Raw genomic sequence first — 24,465 nt, 5'->3', positions numbered from 1 at the left:
GAACCTTTCCATAATTCCTGACATATGGCAAAGAGTATGTCCATTTTGAAGTGGAAGATGGTCATGTTTATCAACTGAGTCATTTTCTTTGTTTGAATCCTTCTAATCAGAAAAGTTCCCTAGAAACGCTAGGAACATTTTCCTGAAGTAGATGAGGAAAATGAAAAAATGCTGTATGGCACAGTTAAATCTCAGACAGGAGGAACTTAGAACTCACGATGGCAATTGAAAGAGGCCAGGTAAAGAAGTCTGTATATTTCTTTAAGAGCAGTCATTCCAGGGCTATTACAAATGAAAAAACAAGTGTGTGCTTAGTGGGAAATGTATGAACAAATTTCTACATATCAGTCTGTTTCTGTGAACAAGCTCTGATGGACACAGCCGTGTCACATCCTGCCATCATACAGATTCATTTTAAATGCACAGACACTTAATCTTTTCTAGGGAAAGCCAGTGGGAAGCTGCTTGAAATTCCTTTTTCTTTATCAGATGTTTTGCACATGGGGGTTTTCAGCTCAAAGGAGATACTTATAAACCATTTATCTTCAGAGTGAAGGAGTAGAAGGGGGAGAGGTGTCCAGGCACTGTTCTAACCAGATGCTTCAAAGATACTTCAAAGCTGCCCAGAAGAAAAAGCCAAAGGCAATCACCAAAGAACAGGCTCTGCTCTTTGACTGAGAGAGATAAGGAGCAGATACCCAGCACTGAGACAAAGGGTTTTGTGAAGAAAATGCTGAGTAACAAGATTGTCCTTTTGTTTTTCTTCATGAATAATAATATTCTACCCTAAATCCTTTTTGGGAATGAACAGGGGGTGTTGAGAGCTGGTATTGAATAAATACATTAGCAAATCACTGAACTAATTAATTAGTAACCACCCCTAGGCAGAGAGAAAGAAACAAGAGTGCTCACTGAGAACTCTCTGAGGAGGAAAGGACTTCTATATGGTATGACGTAGTGAAAAATCTAGCAATTTGGAGATAGGACTGCTTTCTGAGCTTCAGTTTCCTGGGAATGTTGTGAATATGTTTTGCAACTCAATGTTATCAAATGTATATCATTCTGTCTGTCTTCTTGATGAGCTTTTTAAAATAGCATTAGAATTAATCAGATTAATCTCACTGAACAAAAATAAAGACTGCCTTTTCACAGAGCTCTACATCATGCCAGCTGTGTATCTTTCTGTGCACAGTGATTCTATATAGAGACTCTCTGTTAAGCTCGAAAGGAGCTCCAAGGAGAAGTCCCATAGAGACAGCACAATCAACAGGCACACATGCTGCTGTTATTCAAGGCTACTCAAAGGAACATAAAATAATTCTGAGAAAAAAAAAGAGACTTCAGTGAAAAACTCAAGGTTCAATGTATGACTTCCTGGTGGAAAAGCTGGCATCACTGTTGCTTGAGACACAGCAAAAGAAGAGTGAGGATTCTGGAAGGAAAACATCGCTAATAATGAGCGGAGAGCCTCGGTGGCTGAAGTGTTTGATTGACATTCCTGTCTGTTGAAAGCCATGACAGGCTCAGGCTGTCCTGGAAGAGTTGAGAAAAGTGGGGAAGAGAGTGTAAGACTGATGTGCTCTTTGGAATCACTTTAGGCAGGCCAGAGTCACAGGAAGCATGACAAACCTGAGGATTTGGCAAAGGATTGCCAAAGGAAACAGAACAGACCTTTCCTCGAAGAAAAGAAAAAAACAATAGCAGCTAAAGTAGAAGCAAAATGCCTCAGTATGCCAGCAGGTAGACATTCTGACCTCTCTTCTTGTGAAACACTCAATAATGTCTTAAATGTTTGCTGATAATGGAAGAAAATTGTGTCTTAAAATGACATGAAGTTGGAGACAGTAGTATGTTTGGGTCCCCATCCCAAGTCCTTAAATCATGAGAAATAACTGGATTTCCTTATAATGTACATTGTGATGCTGCCTGATTTGTGGTGTGTATCCTAAAAGATGATTCTAGTCATTCTCTTTCTTGAACAATTTTTGGTAGTTTTGATTCTTTCCCTTTATGATGTTCCTTTTCATCCATTATACTCTCTAATGGTACTTACCTAACAATTAAGTGTTGAGTTAGGAGACGGTAATTAGATTCCAAGTCCTATTTTCCTGGTTCAACTTGACCTTTTTCTTGATGAGATATGTTCTTCCCTTAGGTATTGGCGTTTCAGTGCCACCTAGGCAAGCTATTTTGGATTTCTCCTTGCTGCAGAACTTCTCATATGAAAATGAAAAGTAAGTTTCAATGTGAAAAGTAAGTTTCAATGTGAAAAGTAATTCTGTCATTTTTTTTTTCTTAGATGGAGTTTCGCTCTTGTTGCCCAGGCTGGAGTGCAATGGCATGATCTTGGCTCACTGCAACCTTAGTCTCCCGGGTTCAAGCAATTCTCCTGCCTTCGCCTCCCAAGTAGCTGAGATTACAAGTATGTGCCACCATATCCAGCTAATTTTGTGTTTTTAGTAGAGACAGGGTTTCTGCCCACCTTGGCCTCCCAAAGTGCTGGGATTATAGGCGTGAGCCACTGCGCCTGGCTATGCTGACTTTCCTAACATAAATCTGGGAGAAACATTTGTGTGTGATAGAAATGAAACCAGCCCAATTTTCCAATAGAACTGATGTTTTCGGTCTTTTTAAATACACATAGAAATTGACCCTCCTGGTCTTAAAGCTTGAAACTTACATTTGTTTTATATGAGTTCCTTTCTTGGGAAACCATCATCAGGCTTCTCAGATACTATCAAGGAACTGAAATTCACCAGCTCACTGCATCCAGACAATGAGATGCTAGAACCCTCACCCATCATGATTCTCTAACTAACTAAGCAGGCTGTTATAAATCCCCAATTTTAGTGAGTTGAAGAGATGGATTTAAGACTTATTTCTCATCTCCCTGGCTCACATCACTGAAATAAAACCTTTCTTCCCTGGCAATACTCATTGTATCAGTGATTGGTTTTCAGTGCAGCAAGGGACATAGACCATACTCCTAATGTTTTGGTGGCAGAGTTAATTACTAATCAACCTTTCTCATTGATCTTGTTCTTTTTTTTTTGAGATGGAGTTTCACTCTGTTGCCTAGTGTGATCTCAGCTCACTGTAACTTCTGTTCCTGGGTTAAAGTAATTCTCCTGCCTCAGCCTCCCTGAGTAGCTAGGATTACAGGTGCCCACCACCATGCCTGGCTAATTTTTGTATTTTTAGTGGGGATGGGGTTTCACCATATTGGTCAGTCTGGTCTCAAACACCTGAGCTCAAGTGATCCATCCACCTCAATTTCCCAAAGTGCTGGGATTACAGGCATGATACGGAGTTCTTGATGGTGCGGTTTATATTTTTCCAAGGTAGATCTTTAAATTGGCAGCATAATTACACTTACTCTTGTCTTTTAGGCCTAAAAAATAATTGTCAGTGCTTGTGGAATGTCAATATTTCTGTGTTGCTTAATTAGATCATAGAGGCTGCTCAGTTTCATGAAGTATGTTTTCTTTTTGTTTGTTTTGTTTTGAGAGAAGGAGATTAGCAGGGCACAGAAAGCCAATTCTCTGAGATTACTGGAAAATAAAGCATTTACATAAATAGTTCCAGAAATATTTATACAGATTAATTTGTAAAAATTATAGTCGGTAGGCTTGCAGGTAAAAAAGGTCCAAGCAGGGGAAATAGGCAGAATTAGTTTCTCAGGAAGAACATGTGTTTGAATGCCTCTTAAATTTATGATTTTGGGATAATCTAGTACTGACATAATTACAATACTACTATATATTTTCTACATAATAATACTCTGGTTTAGCTCAGCAAGATTTACAGATGTTTGCTAATTACTGAAGCATCTGAAACAGCTATTAAGTCATTCATCTACCAATATTTAATGAGCCCTGTCTAGGAGAGAGACATTAAGGCAATATGCGGGAGACATATATATATATATACACACATATATATATACATAATATATTATATATATATATAATATATATATATTTTCGAGACTGAGTCTCATGGTGTCACTCAGGCTAGAGTGCAGTGATGCAATCTTGGCTCACTGCAACCTCCACCTCCCAGTCTCAACCAATCTTCCCACCTCAGCCTCCTGAGTAGCTGGGACTACAGGTGCATGCCATCAAGCCCAGCAAATTTTTATATTTTTAGTAGACACAGGATTTTGTCAGGCTTCCCAGGCTGGTCACAAACTCCTGGGCTCAAGTGACCCCATCAACCTAGGCCTCCCAAAGTGCTGGAATTATAGGCATGAGCCACCACACACAGCCTGCAGAAGTCTTTTAGATGAAATTCTAGTTAGTCCTAGTTAAGATCCAGTTAAGCACTATCTTACAATGTTTACTACATTATTTAAATATACAACACACATTTGCAAATCTTAAATAAGTGAAACCTGAAATAAACTTACTATGGGTCACTGTGTACCTCAATTACATTGTGTGTAATGCTGTGGTCCTCTTATTTTTACATTACCTTCACACAATGGTGACTCAATAAATGTTTGTTGATGGCAGACTGAATGAGTGCAGATATGAAGAAAGTAATCCCCACCACCATCCTGCCCTGAACAATTGATTGCATTATGCGGCTTCTAATTAACTGTTGATAGATATGAAATGAAATGGGACCAAATTCTGACCCAAAGTTTATGTTTACAGCTTTGAACAGATTGACTTTCACTCTTGAAGTGTGTGAACACAAAACAGCAGAACCCAATGAAACAGGAAGCAGAGGATTTTAACTGTAGCTACCGCTACTTCAGGAGGTAGTTTGGGCTTTATTGTTCAAGACCGGAAGTATCCAGAGGGAAGAAGGAAGGGTAGGAATTTGTATTGAGTGTTCAGTCCGTGTCAGGTACCAGGCCAGCTGCTTACATAAACCATTGTTGGATCACTCTGTGATTCTGAGCTGTAGCGATTTAAACATAAAAAGGATGAGTCTCAGAAGTATTATAGTTAGGTAACTTGCCCAAAGTCTCACAGCTCACGTTTGGCAAGTCCTGGATTGAAACTCAGACTAGTCTGCTTTGAAGGCCACAGCTTTTCCACTCTGCTCAGCTGTTTCCATTCTGTTTTTTATAGTAAGGGGACTGACCATTTGAATTAGGTTCTCTTGGTTTTAAGAAAAAGACTTAGATCACCTCAAGTAATGGAGAATATGCTATGTCCATTCCTGTAGAAAGGAGAAGCCAGTGATCTCAGCCTCATGACAAAGTCTCAGGAAACCCAGGAAAACCAGAATTACCAGCTTTCAGAAAGGGTAGGAATGTCGTCAGAGCCAGATCTCAAAGAGACTGGAATGAGAAAGTTGTTTAGATGCTAAGATAATTCTGGGAGTGCAAGTATGGGATCTTCTGAGTCTTCTGGAAGGCCATTCACCATTAACATGATCCTCTGCTAGTTTGTTTTTTGGGGTATCTCTGGTTCTCTTTCATTATTGATTGGCTTTCCCACCTTTTTCTCACAATCTTTCTCTTAACACCTAGCTGCCCTTTGATTGTACTCCCTCTCTACATTAACTTACTTATGATCCCTCATGGTCCCCACTCTACGTCAAGGTTTCTTTCTTTTGCAATATATCAACAACAACTCTCAATACATACTGCTCCATTTTCTCAGTGTTTTTTAATTCTAATTCCTGAGAATTAGACTGCTGGAACCAGCTTTACTTTGTTTGGAAAGGCTTTTTATGCTGAAATATCTCACAGGCTGCTATTTTACATAAATAGTTCCAGAAGTCTGGGCAGCTCTCAGGTTAGGGATCCAGCCAGGTTTAGTCACCCTAGGAAAGCTGTGAGTGCACCTAGTTCCTTTAGGAGTGGCTAGGGACTGGGAAGGCACAGTAGTGCCTTGGTAGTGATGGATGAGAATAAAAATTGATCTCCTGTCAACATCAGGTAAGCAGCAGAAAGGCAGTGGCACAAGATGGCACTGCACAGAGTGAGAGGAAGATGGCAGGCACTAGGAAAAAAATGCAAAGATTTTTGATCAAGAATTAAGAGTGACTGGGGAAGGAACTACAGACCATGAGTCACCCCTTTGTAAGAATAGACAATTTATTCACCAGAGACCTCTAGGAATGCTTCCTGTCTCTCCTCTGGTTGTTTCATTATAATGTGTGCAATCTTACTGAGAATTGGGATTTTTTTTCTCTTATTTCCAGCCTTCATATAGAATTGAGAATGACATTTATTATGTATTTTTCTCTCTCAATTAACCTTACTTTTAAAGATATTTTAATTATCTAAATAACATACATATATATTCTCACTATGAAAAATTCAAATAGTAGAGATAAGTCAAAGTCTACCTTGACTCTGTTTCCCAAAGCCTACCTCTTCTTCCCCAGAGGGGAGTCTATGTATATACAAGGTTCTATTGTATTTTTTATATAAGTAAACAGCCATATTCAGTACTTTGCAATCTAAAACCATTTCAGCCAAACTAGGTAGGTAAGGATTTTCACATCTCAGAAATACCAGCAACCAATTTCCACCCACAGATACTGATGTCAATAAAGACTAGCCAATTTAAGCAACAGATTCCAGGTAAGTCAAAAGTCAAAGGGATTATTTTGTCAAAGTAAAGTACAAAAAGGCACAAGGATGATAATGGCCACTTATCTCTGAGTAAAGACAGTCTGTGGCTTGACTCCTACCTGGTTTGGTGCTGTGAACTCTACACATTTGCCTGAATTGGCCCAGTGTAGAAGTCCAGTTCCACTGATGAAAATGGGAGTTCTCTCACCACAAACAACTATAAAAAGTCCCATCAGATGAAAATGGGTAAGGGAGGACCTAAGCAGACAAAGGAGAGTTTATTTGACATCCCTCCCTCCCCACAAAAATATTCTTTCCATTCCAGCCTCATCATCTAAAGCTCTTCAGAAAGACTTGAATCAGAAATTCAATTCTACATCAAGTCTTCATCAATTTATAATTTTAAAACTTTATGGATTTGAAATAATTAGGGAAAAATTTCTGATTTTGAAAATTCTCTTTCCTAAAGTACAGTGTAATTGCTAATTGTATATGGCAACTTCAATTGCTCTAATTAGGGTTAGTAGATCTTTTCAACGGATTGGCAATCAAGGCATCAATTAGTAGTATTTATATGTGAGCCCATATTTTTAATCTGCTAAAACCTATTTGCTTAATCCAAAACCATTTAAACACTGATTAAATTTGGATTATAAACCATATATGAGGCCAGGATTCTGCTATTCTATGCTAGCATCCTCCTCTGTCCCCCGACATATGCACTGAGAGCATTATCTATATCTCAAATATGTATCTCTCATACCCTTAGTATATCTTATATAATTGCAATAAGTGCATATTGGCTGTTGAAAACATAAACAAAACAAAGCCTTGGAGATGGAGAGGCAAAAAAGACAGGCAAATACTTGCCTATGTCACAGAACTAACACTAGGGTGCTGGTAGAGACAGAGAAATAACACATAAACAGACTGAGTGTGATGGCTTATGCATGTAATCCCAGCACTTTGGGAGAACGAGGTGAGAGGATCACTTGAGGTCAGGAGTTCGAGACCAGCCTGGCCAACAGAGCAAAACTCTGTCTATTCTAAAAATACAAAAATTAGCCGGGCACGGTGGCACACACCTGTAATCTCAGCTACTCAGGAGGCTGAGGCATGAGAATCAGTTGAGATCAGGAGGCAGAGGTTGCAGTGAGCCGAGATCACAACACTGCACTCCAGCATGGGCAGCAGAATAAAACTCTGTCTCAGAAAAGAGGGGAAAAAAAAGAAATAACATGTAGGGCCAGGCTCGGTGGCTCATGCCTGTAATCCCAGCACTTTGGGAGGCCAAGGCAGATGGATTATGAGGTCAGGAGTTTGAGACCAGTGTGGCCAACATAGTGAAATTCCATCTCTACTAAAAATTCAAAAATTAGCCGGGCATGGTGGTGTGTGCCTATAGTCCCAGCTACTTGGGAGGCTGAGGCAGTAGAATCGCTTGAACCCAGGAGGCAGAGGTTCTCATGAGCTGAGGTCATGCCACTGCACTCCAGCCCGGGCAACAGAGGGAGACTCCGTCTCAAAAAAAAAAAAAAAAGAAAAAGAAAAAAATAACATGTAAACAAATAAAAAATTTCTGATAGTTATCAATGAGTGAAAGAAATAAAACAAGATAAAGAGATAGAATGACTAAGGGTGGATGTCCAGTATTTTAGTTATGGTGGGCTGAGAAGTCCTATCTCAGGGGCACATTTAATACATGTGAATGTTGAGAAAGAGCCAGCCAGGCTAAGATCTACAGTGAGTTGGAGAAACTCTTTTTTTTAGAAACTTTTGTTTTTGTTTTTGTTTTTAGATGGAGTCTTGTTCTGTTGCCCAGGCTGGATGCAGTGGCCTGATCTTGGTTCACTGCAAACTCCACCTCTCAGATCCAAGCAATTCTGCCTCAGCCTCCCAAGTATCCGGGATTATAGGACATGCCACCATGCCTGACTAATTTTATATTTTTAGTAGAGACAGTCTTTCGCCATGTTGCTAGGGCTGGTCTCAAACTCCTGACCTCAGGTAGTCCACCCACCTTGGCCTCCCAAAGTGCTGGTATTACAGGCATGAGCCACCACACCCAGCCCGAAACTCAGTTCTTATGGTGATCACAGAGCAGCATTTCCAGTAAGAGAAGGGAAAGCTATGTGTGATCTTGGGAGGAAGTTGGGTTGGATTTAGGTCAAGAGAAGGAAGAAGGAGGGCAAAGACCAGACTAAAAGATAGTGTAAAGTAGGACAGAGGTGAGGCAAATGAAGGGAGTCATGCACAAAACTTGCAGAACCACTCCCTCTCAGGGCTGGTGCCCAAGCGTACGTTCTTCCCAAATATCTTGCCTTATTTACCTCACCTAGTCCTGGCTTTGAGGATTGGCCTCAGGTAGCATGGTCAGAAGATAGCAAAGAGACCCTCACTGCTAAGGAGAAAACTGAGCCTGACATCCAGGAGCTCACCTGGTACTATCAGTAGGCCTCAGTGTTGCCCTGGACTGGCCTGGAACCAACAGCTAGGCTTTGGTGTTCTCTGTGGAGGGAAAAGAATTCACAGAACATCAATATCAGACAGGGCCACACTGTGACTATGATGGATCAAGATAAAGACAAGACCCCTTGGCATTCCTGCCTGAACCTGACAAAACATGAACCTCGCCCAAGCCACAAAATACTATCCATCCTTCCTCCCAGCTAATATGAATGATAGCTGCTTCTTTACTAATTGCAGTTTAGCTTCCCTCTAGTCTGCCCTCCCTATAAATAACATTACGATACTGATCATAGAATTACCCCAGCTTCCTAATGATAGTCAGTGCAGACTCCTGGCTTCTTTGGACTCTACTTCAAATCCTTTCTAGACCCAGCACAGTGGCCCAGCACTGTGGGAGGCCGAGGCGATCAGATTGCTTCAGCCCAGGAGTTTGAAACCATTCTGGGTAACATGGTGAAACCCTATCTCTACAAAAGATACAAAAATTAGCTGGGTATAATCGTATGCACCTTGTAGTCCCAGCATTGAGAGGCTGAGGTGGAAGGATCACTTGAGCCTGGGAGGGCAAGGCTGTAGTGAGCCGTGATCATGCCACTGCATTCCACTCTGGGCAACACAGCAAGACCCTGTCTCAAAAAAATAAAAATTTTTTTTGAACACCCTCTTACTGAGACACCTCAGGGCTCCCCATGGTGTGTGCTTGCCCTGGCTGTGAGTAGTAAACTCAACCTATACAGTGTGCTCCTGATGGCCTCCAGCTGGAGAGCGTTGCATAGGTAAGAATTCATCCTGCCGAAGGGTAGAGATAAATGAGGTTGGGTGGTAAGACTGAGTCAGTTTAGGAGCTTGAGCGAATCATCTAAGAGCTGCACTGAGGCTATGGAAGGAAATGTGTTGTCAGACATTTAGAAGCAAAAATGACCCAGAGGAAAATCACAGCATTGGAAAATGGTTCTGGCAGTGTGCACAGTTAATGTGTGCAGGGGGCAGGTGCCTTGGACTCTTGGTTGCTTTTTTACAGATGAAAAAAACTGAAGTAGCAGCTAAGTGACTGCCAAGATTTGCATATTGACTAAAATAGGCCTTCTGAGACTCTCATTTCTAATGTAGTAGCTCCTAGTCAACCTCCTCTCCCTCTTGTCCTAACTACGTGTTATATCACTAGAAAAATAAAGCCATTTATTGGTTTAAAAAATCATCAAATATGAAAATTCTCATGAGAAATTTAATAAATAAAAAGATTCACTCTCTACTTTTCAATTGAATTTTATCATCCATTGAATCAGCAAAGAATGCAGCATCTTTGCTAACTCTTCAGTGCTCTGTCTTGTTTTCCCAGGAACATGACCTCCTCTGTCCCTCACAATTCCCCAGAGCTCCCACAGAACGCTCCATGACTCAATTCAATGCCTTTTGCATTTCTGCACGTAGCTGCCCATCACAGGCACTGCTGAAACTCTGAGACATGCAGAAGAAGGAGTGACCAAGAAAACCAGCCCTGATGGAAATGCATTCCAATAAGTAGAATATATTCACATTGGACTTTGGGTTGGGATTTCCAAAAGAAGGACTGATTTCAAAGAAAAATAAATGTTCCAGGACTAGGTCGGTCGCAAAGAAAGACTTCTCAGCCTTGGAAAAGACAAGGCATGGGTCCGTGTCTCAGGATCTGAGAGAGAATCGTCTCATTTTCTTTGCCTGTAAGTCTCTGTGCCATCTCTTGCCCTCTGCCCTTATGTTATCTGTGTGTGTATTTTCTTCACTCTTGTAGATTGCCAGCTCTCTGAGTGGAGATCACATTGTTGCCTTTGCATTCTCCACAGTGTTAGTCCAGTGCCTGCAACTAACCAGGTCTTCCCTGCTTCTTAATTGACAGACAGACTTTGTGTAGAAAAAAACACTGAAAAAGCATTTCAAAAATAGTTGACTCTCTCTAATGGGGGTTTTGCTAGCTGGGAAGGTGATGCAGGGTAACTTCTCAGCAGGGTGTAAATTTTGAGTGCTAGGGAAAGAGCAGCATGATTGGAAGAGAGGCATATTTCACTAGGATACATTCTGTTATCTTTGTTTTACATTTAAATGAAACATTTGGGTCTACATGAAATTTGGATGACACATTAAGGGTAATTTCCCCAGCATGATTCGGATTGCTGATTAGAGAGAATCAAGGTCTCCTGGAGTATTCTGTTTGTGTTACTGATTGGTTAAGGGTTGTTTCCCAACTGTGTGGTGAGTTCCATTTTCCCTTGGAAAACTAAAGAGCAGTGCCCTACGGGCACAGCCAAAGTGAACTCTCTTCAAAAAGTCTAAGCCTGGCAGGGCATGGTGGCTCACCCCTGTAATCCCAGCACTTGGGGGGCCAAGGCAGGCAGACGACCTGAGGTCAGGAGTTCAAGATCAGCCTGCCAACATGGTAAAAACCTGTCTCTACTAAAAATACAAAAATTAGCAGGGTGTGATGGCACATGCCTGTAATCCCAGATACTCCAGAGGCTGAAGCAGGAGAATCACTTAAACCTGGGAGGCGGGGATTGCAGTGAGCGAAGATTGCACCATTATACACCAGCCTGGGTGACACAGTGAGACTCAGTCTAAAAAACAAAAGTCTAAGCCTCTGAGCTGAAGTCCTTGAGTTCTTTTTTTTAATTATGTAGGAAGCGAAGAAATGTCACTGTGTAGTGAAGAATTAACCTTCTTCAAAATAAGTCTGGCTTTTGTCCTTGGCTTCTGGAAGGTAATCTCTACTGTCTTTCTTTGTCTGAGGTATGGGGGTCACAGTGGACTTTCAGTGCAATTTAAAGTGGGGACTGATCTCTCCCATGTAGCCATAGGGTTGGAGTTGAAAGACCAACAATATGACTTTGGGTGGAGGCTTTGGGTCACCCAGTATCAGTGGCCTAGAGACTAAAATCAACCATGTGGTCAATCAGTCAATCATTTATGCCCATGAAATGGTGTTCCAACAAAAACTGAGCCCTGAGGCTTAGGTGAGCTCTCTTGGTTGGCAGTACTCTGTGTTTATTGTCACACATGGATGCCACAGGGTATCCTTACTTTATGGGAAGAAGATAACAGAAGCTCTGCATTTGGAACTCTAATAGACTCTGTCCTATGTGTCTCTTTTTGGCTAAGCTTAACCTATACCCTTTCCTTATAATAAACCATAAATGTGACTATAACAGCTTTTGGTGAGTCCCATGTTTCTAGGGAATACCAAATCAGAGGGTGATTTTGGGAATCCTCTATAACTGCAATTGGTGTAAGAAGTGAGGGCAGGTTTGGCGACTATACCTTCTAACTTTATAATTGGCCCTATACTCCTCACATACATCCTCCCAGAAAAACCAGTCCCCAGGCCCTGGGAATAAGGAAAAACGAACTCTTTCAGAGAAGATCAGTACTAGAGACGGGGATCTAATTTGTGGCCTCAAGCTATCCTCCTGCCTTGACCTCTGGAATTACTGGTGTGAGCCACCTTGTCCAATGCCTCATTGTATCTTTAGCAGAGTAGCCAGAGTGATCCTGTCAAAATCTGAGTGATATCATGAACACTCCAATGGCTCTCTTACTCAGGGTAAACGTCAGACTCCTTACGATGTAACGCAAGACCTGTCTTATCTTTCTGACCACACTTCTGAACTCTCCCCTTTATTGACTGTGCTCCAGACATAGGGGATTCCATGCTTTTCCTTGAGCATTCCAAAGATACTTGCTGTACTCAGAGGTTTTGGACATACTGTTCTCTTTTCCTAGAATGCTTTTCCCCAAAAGTAATTATGTGACTTACTGTCTCATCTCCTTTAAATCTTCTTCAAATGTTGTCTCTTCAAATGAGGTTGACTCTTGCCCTTTTCTTCTTTATATAATGAACCCCATATTGAAGTGCCACTGTTCATAATTGCAGCAAGCCACCACCTCTCCACTCCTGTCCCAGCACTGGTGAGGTCTATAACTCTGCACTAATTTTGGAGAGTCTTTTGTTTGTTCGTTTGTTTGTTTGTTTGTTTGTTGTTTTGAGATGGGGTCTCACTCTGCCACCCGGGCTGTGGTGCAGTGGCTCAATCTCAGCTCACTGCAACCTCTGTTTGCTGGGTTCAAGTGATCCTCACACTTCAACCTCCCAAGTAGCTGGGACCACAGGCATGCACCACCACACCAGGCTAATTTTTATATTTTTTTGTAGAGATGGGGTTTTGCCATGTTGCCCACGCTGGTCTTGAACTCCTGGACTCAAGCAATCCACACACTTCAGCCTCCCAAAGTGCTGGAATTAGAGGCATGAGCCACTGTGCCCAGCCACCCTATGCTAGTTTTTGTGCATAACCCTTATTACCTTTTAATATATGATATAGTAATATAGGCATAAATATTATGTTTTTTGTCTCTTTCCTCTAGAAATAAGTTCCACAGAGGCAGGATATTCTGTTTTGTTTTCTGACATGTACCTAGAAAGGTGTCTGCTTATGGTAAACGTTCTCTCTCTCACTATATATTTTCTTTCTATATATTTAAAACATATACATATTTTAAATGTGTAAATATACACATATTTTAAATATATAAATATAGAGAGAGTATGTGTGTGTGTGTATAGAGTATTCACATGCATATGCGCGTGCACACACACACACACACACACACACACACTCTCTCTCTCTCTCCCTTTTTTAAGAGACAAACTCTTTCTCTGTCGCCCAGGCTGGAGTGCAGTGGCATGATCATGCTTTACTGCAGCCTTAATTTCTTGGGCTCAAGCAGCCCTCCCAATTCAGTCTGCTAAATAGCTAGGACTACAGGCATGTACCACAATACTTAACTAATTTTTAAATGTTTTGTAGAGATAGGGTCTTGCTATATTGCCAAGCTGGTCTTCGACTCCTGGCCTCAAGTGATCCTACTGCCTCAGCCTCCCAAAGTAGATGCTTAATATTCATTAAGTAAATGAATGAGATTAATTCAATGAATGAGAAGTATATGGGGAACTACTTTCTAGGCATAGAAAAGATTTTTTTAAATCACAAAGAAGGGAATTATAGATTTTTAAAAAGTGGAACCCAATTGTATTCCTGGATTAAACAATTTTGTTGGTACATAGTAGATGTATATATTAATGGGTTTCATGAGATATTTTGACACAAGCATGCGATGTGTAATAGACACATAAGAGTAAATGGGGTATTCATCACCTCAAGCATGTATCCTTTATGTGGCAAACAATCCAATTATACTCTTTTAGTTATTTTAAAGTGTACAATTAAATTATTTTTGGCTGTAGTCACTCTGTTGTGTTAACAGATACTAGGTCTTATTCATTCTTTCTATGTTTTTGTACCCATTTAACCCTCTTCACTTCCCCCAAATTCTGGATTTTACTACATACAAATTTAAAACTTGGTCATGTGTAATGAAACACAAAGTCTACTATACTGCATATTTTAGAAAGCCCTCAACTCTCATCCAAAATAAGGCCTTTTTAAAAGTTTAAAATGAACAAATATTTGTAACAAAAACTCAAATTTTAAGTCAGTTTTTCCAACTGTGAAAGAAAAGAGTGTTATTATGAGACTTCTGCTGAAACCTGCCTACATGGTTTTGTATTTTCTGCATAGTATCAGTGTAAATTAAGATTCATTATGGGACTTTTTGCCACTCTTAGTTTGTTATCCATCCTTGCCTTTCAAAATTCCTACTAGCCCCGTAATACAATTTTTGTTTTAAGCACCATTTTAAGCTAGTCAACCTTAAAAATTAAGAAAGAGAATTTGAGCCACCACTGGAATTTAAAATACGTTTTTTAAATGCACATGGAATTGTCTTAATGATATTAAATGGCTTTGCTATAAATAATCTTCTAAGGAACTTATATAAAAAGCTTTTAGGTAATTAAAGCTAATTTTTGACACTTTTTTTAAATCAGAAAGGGTTTTGACTGAAGCTGAGAACAGACTAAAGGCTCTTCCTGACTGGCGCGTCTGTGTGTTCAGTGTGCTGTAGCCCCACTGAGCCAGGCAGCATCACTTTCTAGCCTGCCCCTCACTGTGCAGACGAAGAAACCAAGACTCCTCTTTCATGTTGAGTAGCTAAACCATGATCTTGATTTGACTAAAATGAAAGCTTTTGAGGGCAATTCATTACTTCAACTGAAAATATAGGAATGTTATGAGGAATAAGGTGATAAATTATTCTTCCTAATAAAACTAACATTAAACGATTTTTTTAAATTTCACTTTTTCTTCAACTTCTTTTTGAGAAATACAATTCAAATACAGAAAAATGGGCCAGGTGTAGTGGCTCATGCCTGTAATCCCAGCACTTTGGGAGGCCGTGGCGGGCAGATTACGAGATCAGGAGATCTAGACTATCCAGGCCAACATGATGAAAACCTGTCTCTACTAAAATACAGAAAAATTGTCCCAGCTACTCAAGAGGCTGAGGCAGGGGGATCGCTTGAACCCCGGGCAATGAAGGATGCCATAAGCCAAGATCGTGCCACTGCACTACCGCCTGGGTGACAGAGCAAGACTCCATCTCAAAAAAAAAAAACAAATGCAGAAAAATGCATAAAACAAATATACAACTTAACAAATTGTTGTGATATGGACACCTGTGAAGTCACCATTAGGTCAAGAAATAAATTATTTTTAACACCCCAGAAGTCCTTCGTTCCTTACTTTTCCTAGACAGCTATCCTAGCTTGGAAAATAATCAACTGTTGTTTTGCTTTGGAGTTTTGTTACCTAAATATGCACTCCTAAAGAAGGTGCTTGTCTTAGTCATGATCCCAGAAAAAAAAATTCAGTCTTTTCAACCAAATTTCTTTTTCTTTTCTTTTTTTTTTTTTTGAGACGGAGTTTTGCTCTTGTTACCCAGGCTGGAGTAGTGCAATGGCGCGATCTTGGCTCACCGCAACCTCCGCCTCCTGGGTTCAGGCAATTCTCCTGCCTCAACCAAATTTCTTGAGTCTTCAAATTGCAGGTGGCAGGTGGTGGTAATTCTCAGCCTCTATAATTGCATGAGCCCATTTCTCATAATCAATGCAAATGTACTATATTCTTATTATATATATTAATATATTAAGGCAATTTATATATACGATAATTTGTTAAAATTTCATCTTGAATAAGTTTTAGTAGTCTGTGAGCTTCAAAGAATTGGTCCTTTTTATTTAAATGGTTGCATATATGTAAACAGAGTGTTCCGGGTATTTCCTTATTATCCTTTTAATGTCTGTGAGGCCTGTAATGATATTTTTTCTTTCTTGCCATTGGTAATGTGTGTCTTCTTTCTCTTTTTCTGAGTATTGGTAGGTATTTATTACTTTATTATTAATTTTATCGATCTTTCCAAAGAGGCATCGCTATGGTTTTTTTTTTTTTTTTTTTTTTTTCTGTTTCGGTTTTATTGATTTCTGCTTTTGTCTTCATTATTTCCTTTCTTTCACTTGCTTTGGGTTTATCTTGCTCTTTTTGTGTTTAGTTTCTCAAGTGGAAACTTACATGATTGACTTAAGACCTTTTTTTTTCAGTGACAACCACTGTTAACGTGATGGCTTATTCCATTTACTCAGTTTGTGTACATGCATGTTTGCATGTGTACCTTTTATTTTATAAAACTGAGATCATAAAAATATTCTGGGTTTTGCTTTTTAAATTGTTATTATTGTTATTACTTATTGAGACAGGGTCTCATTCTGTGACAGGTTGGAGTACAGTGGCTTGATTTCAGCTCACTGCAACCTCTGACTCCCTGGTTCAAGTGATTCTCCTACTTCAGCCTCTGAGTAGCTGGGATTACAGGTACATATCACCACACACCAGCTAATTGTTTGTACTTTTAGTACAGACGGAGTTTCATCATGTTGGTCGGGATGGTCTTGATCTCCTGACCTTGCAATCCGCCCACCTTGGCCTCCCAAAGTGCTGGGATTACAGGCGGAAGCCACCGCGCCCGGACTCTTTCTTTTTTTATTTTTATTTTATTTCTGTAAATTTTGGATTCAAGGGGTACATGTACAGGTTTGTTACATGAGTACATGATGCTGAGATTTGGGGTACCAATAGTCCCTTCTTTCAGGTAGTGAGTATAGCACCCAATAGGTAGTTTTTTTTAAGCCCATGACTCCCTCCTTTCCCCTGCTAATAATCCCCAGTGTCTATTGCCCATGTATATCGAAATGTTCAGCTCCTACTTATAACTGAGAATATGCAGTATTTGGTTTTCTGCTCCTACATTAATTCACTTAAGATAATGGCCTCCAGCTGCATCCATGTTGCTGCAAAGGACATGATTTTGTTGTTTTAATTTTATTATTATTATTATTACTATTATTTTGAGATGGAGTCTCACCCTGTCACCCAGGCTGGATCGCAGTGGTGCATTCTTTCATCTGTAAAAGTCTTTATTTCATCTTCGTTTCCAGAGACTATTTTCTCTGTACATAGAAGTCTAGGTTCTTTATTTTTTTTTTTTTCCAACACTTACAAAATGTTCTACTACTTCCTTTTGGCTTCCCTGGCTTCTGATAAATAATGCATTATTTAAATTATTGTTTCTCTATAAATCATGTATCATTTTTCTATGTCTGCTTCCAAGCCCTTTTTAAAATTTTCTTTAATATTTAGCAGTTTGATGAACAGTGTCTGAGCATAGATTTCTTTGCATTTATCTTGTTTCAGAGTCGTTAAGCTCCCTTGAATGCTCAGGGAGACTGGTTTGAGAAATAATAAAACTCCAGGCCAGGTGTGGCGGCTCATGACTGTAATCCCAAAACTTTGGGAAACCAAGGCGGGCGGATCATCTGAGGTCAGTGACCAAAATGGAGAAACCTGTCTCTACTAAAAATACAAAAATTAGCTAGGCCCGGTGGCGCATGCCTATAATTCCAGCTACTCGGGAGGCTGTGGCAGGAGAATCACTTGAACCTGGGAGGCTGAGGTTGCAGTGAGCCGAGATCGCACCATTGCACTCCAGCCTGAGCAGCGAGAGTGAAACTCCTCTCAAAAAAAAACAAAAACAAAAACAAAAAAACCTCTGTCTCCTGCACAGCTACTTCTGCATGAATTACTCTTTCTTCATTCTTCATTGCAATTTCCCAGTCTTGAAAATCAGCTCTGTCCAGGCAGCAGGCAAGGGGAACCCACTGGGTGGTTGCATTTTCTCTTATTTTTGTGCTTTTCCTTCCGGTAAGGTTTATTTATGTTATTTCCCTCCATGACAATACAAATGACTAGCATTTATGGAATGCTTACCACATACCTAGCACTGGGCTGTGCTTTACATATATTTTCTTATTTAGTCTTCACCACACTCCTACCGATTGTTGTCTTTTGTTTTCTCCTCTCACTGAATGAGAAAACAAAAACAGAAATGTTAAGTAACTTGCCCCAGGTCTAGCAACAAGTGAACGACCTGCAGGATTCAAAGCCGGTTCTGCTGGAAGCCAAGCCCCCCTGGTAAATTACTATGATGGTAAAAAAATAAACATCCCATGGAAATGTAAGAAAGATGTTCAGTTTCTCCTAGTACAACTTCTTATTCACACATTTGTTCCTTCCATCTCCATCCTCCCTACTTGATTTACATAAGGGAGTATTTATTCAGGCACAGAACACATTCTTCTGACCTATGAAAGAGAAAAAGAATGTAAAGACAGCTCATGTTTTTTTGGGAGGGTTAGTAGACTTTCTTCCGAAGAACTTTATCAGTAGTTTCAACACATAATGTCATGGTAACCTGGTTTGGTATGTGGCAGATGCTCAGATATGTCCATCTGTCGTGACCTCTCACAGTACTCTGTCTCTCTGTTTCACTCTCTGAAGTGATTCTTCTTTTGTGTGTATGCTGGTGTCATGCAAACCTTTAGTCTCTGACTCCATCATTTTACAGATATACTGTATTTTCCAGCTGCTAATCTTAGATGGGGAAATAATGATCTTGAGCTTCATTTCCCCCCTCTATTAGAGCTGAACCCTGTAATTTTGCTCATTAGATTTGCAAATGAAGGTTATCTTATACTGTTTAGCTTGGTTAACCGTTAACTCAGTGGGTGGTGATATACCTCCTGTCACACTGATGAGAAGGAGGCCCTGCTTGTCAACCTTCACCAAGGCCTCCTGCTGAAGGGAGGCTGTGTGGGAAAGGAACCGAAAATCAATGGGAAGAGGGCTGCAGGATCCAGGGTACTCCTCTTGAATGTCTTAATATTTCCTGATTCTTTTTTTTTTTTTAATTGTAATTTAGGTTCTGGGGTCCATGTGCAGATAATGCAGGATTGTTCCATAGGTACATACATGGCAAGGTGGTTTGCTGCCTTCATCCCCCCATCACCTACATCTGGTATTTCTCCCCTAATTTTTTTCCTGATTCTTGAACACTTAAACATCAATGTCTCATAATATTGAAGGAATTCAGAATACGCCACCCCAAAATATGCTGCTTTGGCATATTGATTATTTTAAGCTGAAGAAAAATTGAGAAACAGCAGATGCAGAAAGGGATGGATATCTGCCCTCCCCTTCTTTCCACCTAAAAGCAGGTGATCGAATTTATCATGGAAGGGACACCTTTCCTGTACCAAGAGAGAAGAACATTCTTACTTTCAGAGACTGAGAATCAACACAGAAATGGACATGCACAAACTTACTAAAATATGGATTATCCATATCTTGTGTTAGTTTTCCCCACACATTTCCTAGTTGCTGCCCCACAATTTATTGTCCCTTGTTCAGTATGTCCCTTGCCTTGTCATATCCCCACAATGTCATTCTTTGTGTAAAAAGGTATACAAGCTTTAAGACTTAACAACTTCTTTGGGCTGTTGCTTTATTTTTAAAGACTCCTATGTAAATGTGAAAATATGAAGTCCATATGCTTTTCTCCTTTTAATCTGTCTTATGTCAGTTTTGTTCTTAGGCCAGCACAGATCTAAAAGGGTAGAAGAAAGTTGTTTTGTTTTGTTTTGTTTTGTTTTGTTTTTGAGACGGAGTCTCTCTCTGTCACCCAGACTGGAGTGCAGCGGTGTGATCTCAGCTCATTGCAACCTCCACTTCCCGGGTTCAAGCGATTCTCCTGCCTCAGCCTCCTGAGTAGCTGGGATTACAGGCATGCAACACCAAGCTCTAGCTAAGTTGCTAAAAATAGCCTAGCCATCTGTTTTTGCATTTTTAGTAGAGACAAGTTTTTGCCACGTTGGTCAGGCTGGTCTTGAACTCCTGACCTCATGATCCATCTGCCTCAGCCTCCCAAAGTGCTGGGATTACAGGTGCAAGCCACCACACCCAGCCAGAAGAAAGTTTTTCCTCCCCTACAATAGCAACAATAGTAAGAATACACTTTAAGAGGATGCTTTACAGATTTCAAAGCATTCCCATAAATATTATCTCATTTAATAAGCATGATAGCCCAGTGAGACAGGTTATATTATCCTGATTTTCCATGTTGGGGAAAGAAGTCTATTAAGTAGGAAATATTTGGTTTAAACAGTTTAAACAAGGTTTTCAGGCCAAAGTCTGCATCACCCAGCATGAAGGAATGTGATGGGAACAGGTGCCACATGGCTCAGACATTCATGTCCTCCTGCCCCATCTTCAGTTTCCTCACTTCTTGTTACTTCTCTCTCTCTCTCTCTGTCTGTTTTTGTTTCATTTTATTTTGAGACCTTAGTCTTGCTCTTTGCCCTGGCTGAGTACAGTGGCATAATCATAGCATCAAACTCCTGGGCTCAAGCAATCCTCCCATCTCGGCCTCCTGAGTAGCTGGGACTACAGGCACATGCCATTGTACCTGGCTAAAATAATCTTTTTTTCTGTTTGTAAAAACAGGTCTTGCTTCATTGCCCAGGCTGATCTCAAACTCTTGGCCTCAAGTGATTCTCCTGCCATGGCCTCCAACATATTGGAAATTACAGGCATGAGCCACCATGCCTGACCTAACTTGCTACTTCTCTAACTTCCTCCTATGTCCCTCTCGGTTCTACTCCAGTCACAGGAATTCTTGCTCAAACACACCACCCACATTCTGGAGACAGAAGTTTTGTGCTTGCTGGAATGATTCCTAACAGCTTCTTTGGGCTGTTGCTTTATTCTTTACGAGAGATTCTCCTGCCTCAGCCTCCCAAGTAGCTCGGATTACAGGCACACATCATCATGCCCAGCTAAATTTTGTATTTTTAGTGTAGATGGGGTTTCACAATGTTGACCAGGATGGTCTCTAGGTAGATTCATGGTTCCTTCCCCCATCCCTTCAGGTCTCTGCTCAAATATTACCTCATCAGAGACACCGTGTCTGGCCACCCTGCACATATAGCACCACTCATTACTCTTTCACCACAGTGCACTAAGGATTCATGGAGTGTGCCCCAGGTACAGATCAACAATAATAAAACAATTAGACTGCTTTTTATTATTACTATGCAGCATGAATTCTGAGCAACGTCAGATGTTTAGATGGAACACTCTTCCCCAAGGGAAAAAAAAACCCCAAACTTTCTATTGGTCTTCATTCTGAACAGTTGCCACAGTCACTTTTGAGCTTTAAACATGTATATGCACACTTTAAATTGCACTTTTTTTTTTGAGATGGAGTCTCACTCTGTCACCAGGCTGGAGTACAGTGGCATCTTGGCTTACTGTAACCTCCACCTCCCAGGTTCAAGAGATTCTCCTGCCTCAGCCTCCCGAGTAGCTCAGATTACAGGCATACATCATCATGCCCAGCTAATTTTTGTATTTTTAGTAGAGATGGGGTTTCACAATGTTGGCCAGGATGGTGTCAATCTCTTGATCTCATGATCTGCCCTCTTTAGCCTCCCAAAGTGCTGTCATTGCAGTGGTGAACCACTGCACCTGGCCAAATTAGCACATTTTATTGCTTAACCCTTAAGAAAAAATGATAGCATTTTACTTGGAGGCTAATTCAGGGAACTTTAGCTATATAAATGGCCCTGACACAAGTGGACATGACTATACATGTTTGTTTCAAAAGTAAATTTGTTATAGTTGAGAGTCATTCAAGTTTTGGGTACAGTTGACAGGCCTAAGCCCCTTGGTATGACATATCCCTATGTAAAGATCAACTGTGGGCAAAGATAAATTGACAAATCTTGCTATTCTCTGAATTTAACATGAATACACAAAAAGGACCAAGCCACTGATAAAGCCAGTGGCAAATTTGAAGAAGGCTTAAAAACAGAAACTACATAATTATTCATACCTGTGACAGACCAATATGTTTCCAAATTAATGTTTCAAAAATTTAATAAATTTTTTCCTTTTTGATCTTTTATTTATTCTTTTTTCTTGTTTTCTTTTTGAGACAGTGTTTCACTCTTGTCTTGTTGCCCAGGCTGGAGTGCAATGGCATAATCTCGGCTCACTGCAACCTCTGCCTCCTGGGTTCAAGCCATTCTCCTGCTTCAGCCTCCTGAGTAGCTGAGATTACAGGTGCCGACTACCATGCCCAGCTAATTTTTTGTGTGTTTTTAGTAGATACGGGGTTTCACATGTTGGCCAGGCTGATCTCGAACTCCTGACCTGAGGTGATCCACCTGCCTCAGCCTCCCAAAGTGCTGAGATTACAGGCATGAGCAACTTGCCCATCCTTTATTTATTCTTATTTAATTTTTTATTAATTTTTTAATGGCATGATAATAAACATGAAGTTCAACATAACAAAATTTTCACCATCTGCTTTTCTTTTCTGGCCATTATAATATATGCTCTGTATTACTGAAATGGGAAAGGTTCCCTTGTCCCCCTCCCAGGGTGTACGACAGGGTGAGTGGCTTGCTTTTTCAGGGCTCAACTGCTCAAATAGCTAGGGAAGCACAGAGATGGTCAGGCTGTAGAACTCCAACTCCAGGGCAGTGTTTAGGGGCGAATGTTCACAGCTTCTGAAGCCCCAGCATGTGTTACAGGGTGCTTTTTTAGTGTGCCGCCTGTAGGTGGCTTGTGTTAGTCAGCTCAGTTTGACCCCTGCCTTATCACACGGACAGAGGGATTTCTGTATCCTGGGGTTTCTTGCCTTGGTGTACCAGAAGAATAGGATCACATATGGGCTTGGAGAATGAGTGCAAGGTTTTATTCAGTGGAAGTAGCTCTCAGCAGATGGGGGACCCAGAATGGAGATGATTTTCTCCTGGAGTCAGCCCAGGCTCTCCTCCAGCTGCCACAGCGAAACTCCTCTGTGGGTTGGTGGCCAGTTGGTGCCAGTGCATTCCTCTGGATGTCCAGCCACCTGTGTGTGCTTCCGCCAATGTGCTCCTATCGAAGTCCAGCTGCTTCTGTGTCTGCCTGCTAAGGTCTCTGGGGTTTTTATAGGCACAGGATGGGGGGTGTGGCCAGCTAGGGTAGTCTTGGGAAATGCAACATTTGGGCACAAAGGCAGAAGTAGGAGTGCCTGTCTTCACCTAGGCACTCCGTGGGGGTGGAGCCCCAGCCAGGGACTACCTTCTTCTCTTCCCAACACTCCTATATCATTACTTATCTATTGCAATATAATAGTAGGGCTACAAACTTACTAAGCTAAAGAAACACACAATTATTATCTCTGTTTCTGTAGGTCAGAAGGACTTCCAGTTCTAAAATGGCAGCATAGAAGTATGCTGGCTTCATTCCCTGCACAATAAACCAAAAACAAATGTACGGTATCAAGATTTTCACCAGCAATATTCCAGAACTCATTTACAAAAAAGAGACAGTACCCAGGGCCATAAAGAAATGAAAAACTCTTAGCAGATGGTAAGAGAATTGGACTTCCACATTTGTGACATCTCTCCTCTCATTCTGACTGGCATCAAGCACAAGAAAAAATTTCCCCAACTCACAGTTTCTACACTGGAAAAAGTGAGGTTGAGGTGGACAACAAACTTCTCCATCATCAGTCAGAAATGGTGGGGAGGGAAGACTACCTTCCCCTGCCCTGGGAACTGCTCTGTGAATCAGCGAAAGGAGACATCAAATCAGAGTGATGGTTCAGCAGCACCACACCGCAGGAGGTTTCTTCCACAGGTCCCATGAGGATGAACCTCTAACCAACCTTTCTGCACTGCCAGGATATCCCTTAGGGACCTCCCCCATTCCGAGAGGGCATGCTCTGATCATTTACTAGGGCTGAGGTGAACCTGGCTTAAAAACGCCACCTAGAGCTGAAAAGAAGAAAGTCCATAGCAATAAAGAACTTTTAAGCAAATGTGACCAATAAAAACCAAAACAAGTCAAAGAATACTGGAATAAATAATTAATTCTTCAATGCAAAGACATAGACATACATCCACAAGAAACAACAGCAAACAGGAAACCAAGATTTCCCCAAATGAACAAAACAAGAAACCACTGTAGTTTTAAGGAAACTCTAAGCTGTAGTTTTAAGGAAACTCAGTGATTGCCAAGATAACATGAAAAGAAATTCAGAAATTTATCAGAGAAATTTAACAAAGAAATCTAAATAATTTAGAAAAACAA

General features: G+C 40.7%; 1 long non-coding RNA gene across 1 annotated transcript in view; it reads left to right on the top strand.

Moving 5' to 3' along the window:
- The first annotated feature begins 2,296 nt into the window (after positions 1-2,296).
- Positions 2,297-24,465, top strand: part of LOC128928535 (uncharacterized) — a 117,744-nt gene continuing 95,575 nt past the window's right edge. The window contains exon 1 of the long non-coding RNA XR_013522297.1: positions 2,297-2,422. This is a non-coding gene — a long non-coding RNA (uncharacterized LOC128928535). The remainder of the gene's footprint in view (positions 2,423-24,465) is intronic.

This window comes from Callithrix jacchus, chromosome 9, assembly GCF_049354715.1.
Source record: "Callithrix jacchus isolate 240 chromosome 9, calJac240_pri, whole genome shotgun sequence".
Taxonomy (NCBI): domain Eukaryota; kingdom Metazoa; phylum Chordata; class Mammalia; order Primates; family Cebidae; genus Callithrix; species Callithrix jacchus.
This window is presented reverse-complemented; position numbering and strand designations above follow the sequence as displayed.